Source organism: Triticum aestivum, unplaced genomic scaffold (assembly GCF_018294505.1).
Source record: "Triticum aestivum cultivar Chinese Spring unplaced genomic scaffold, IWGSC CS RefSeq v2.1 scaffold155289, whole genome shotgun sequence".
Taxonomy (NCBI): Eukaryota; Viridiplantae; Streptophyta; class Magnoliopsida; order Poales; family Poaceae; genus Triticum; species Triticum aestivum.
Window position 1 is genome coordinate 21,127 of NW_025228287.1, and position 2,351 is coordinate 23,477.

Sequence of the window (2,351 nt, forward strand, 5' to 3'; positions counted from 1 at the left end):
TGTTTAGAGAGCTAAATGACCGTGAAATAGAAAATCACTACAAAATGAACTCTGAAAATGTTGAAACTTGGCATGGTACCATTATTTCACCCGCATAGCCTGTGCGAAAGCATAGAGAGGGTCACCGCAAAAACTAGACGCACTTCGTGTACAAACTGGACAATCTCTTTCGGAGTATCAGGGTTTCGGACGAGAACTCATCTGTTACACGGGCACTTCAATGTTTTTTAAACTTATATGAACTCCGGACTTCTTTTGTGTTCAGTATGCAGCATTCAGAGCGAGGTCGTCAATTTCCAACATGTTCTGACATCATTTGTTGTTTTTCAGTCATTTACCTAATTGTTTAGAGAGCTAAATGACCGTGAAATAGAAAATCACTACAAAATGAACTCTGAAAATGTTGAAACGTGGCATGGTATCATTATTTCAACCGCATAGCATGTGCGAAAGAGTAGAGAGGGTCACGGCAAAAACTGGACGCACTTCGTGTACAAACTGGACAATATCTTCTGGAGTATTAGGGTTACGGACGAGAACTCATCTGTTACACGGGCACTTCAATGTTTCTTAAACTTATTTGAACTCCGGAATTCTTTTGTGTTCAGTATGCAGCATTGAAAGTGACGTCATCAATTTCCAACATGTTCTGACATCATTTGTTGTTTTTCAGTCATTTAGCTCTTAGTAAGCTGATTTTTAGTCCCACCTCGCCAAGAGAGAGGCAGTATGAGCGGTTTATAAGCCGTGAGTGCAGAGACAATAACGAAGAGGCGCAATGCTCACCTGCACATTGATTAGCTTCAAGCCTTTCGGAATAGCATAGATTGCACTGAGCTATGTGAAGTGCAGTCTACACTATTCCGAAAGGCTTGAAGCAAATTAACCAGCATTGCACCTCTTTTTTATTTTTAACAACTTATTTGAACTCCGGACTTCTTTTGTGTTCAGTATGCAGCATTCAAAGCGACGTCATCAATTTCCAACATGTTCTGACATCATTTGTTGTTTTTCAGTCATTTACCTAATTGTTTAGAGAGCTAAATGACCGTGAAATAGAAAATCACTACAAAATGAACTCTGAAAATGTTGAAACTCGGCATGGTATCATTATTTCACCCGCATAGCATGTGCGAAAGAGTAGAGAGGGTCACGGCAAAAACTGGACGCACTTCGTGTACAAACTGGACAATCTCTTTCGGAGTATCACGGTTTCGGACGAGAACTCATCTGTTACACGGGCACTTCAATGTTTTTTAAACTTATTTGAACTCCCGAATTCTTTTGTGTTCAGGATGCAGCATTGAAAGTGACGTCATCAATTTCCAACATGTTCTGACATCATTTGTTGTTTTTCAGTCATTTACCTAATTGTTTAGGAGAGCTAAATGACCCTGAAATTGAAAATCACTACAAAATGAACTGTGAAAACGTTGAAACTTGGCATGGTATCAGGATTTCACCCGCATAGAATGTGCGAAAGAGTAGAGAGGGTCACGGCAAAAACTGGACGCACTTCGTGTACAAACTGGACAATATCTTCCGGAGTATCAGGGTTACGGACGAGAACTCATCTGTTACACGGGCACTTCAATGTTTCTTAAACTTATTTGAACTCCGGAATTCTTTTGTGTTCAGTATGCAGCATTGAAAGTGACGTCATCAATTTCCAACATGTTCTGACATCATTTGTTGTTTTTCAGTCATTTAGCTCTTAGTAAGCTGATTTTTAGTCCCACCTCGCCAAGAGAGAGGCAGTATGAGCGGTTTATAAGCCGTGAGTGCAGAGACAATAACGAAGAGGCGCAATGCTCACCTGCACATTGATTAGCTTCAAGCCTTTCGGAATAGCATAGATTGCACTGAGCTATGTAAAGTGCAGTCTACACTATTCTGAAAGGCTTGAAGCAAATTAACCAGCATTGCACCTCTTTTTTATTTTTAACAACTTATTTGAACTCCGGACTTCTTTTGTGTTCAGTATGCAGCATTCAAAGCGACGTCATCAATTTCCAACATGTTCTGACATCATTTGTTGTTTTTCAGTCATTTACCTAATTGTTTAGAGAGCTAAATGACCGTGAAATAGAAAATCACTACAAAATGAACTCTGAAAATGTTGAAACTCGGCATGGTATCATTATTTCACCCGCATAGCATGTGTGAAAGAGTAGAGAGGGTCACGGCAAAAACTGGACGCACTTCGTGTACAAACTGGACAATCTCTTTCGGAGTATCACGGTTTCGGACGAGAACTCATCTGTTACACGGGCACTTCAATGTTTTTTAAACTTATTTGAACTCCCGAATTCTTTTGTGTTCAGTATGCAGCATTGAAAGTGACGTCATCA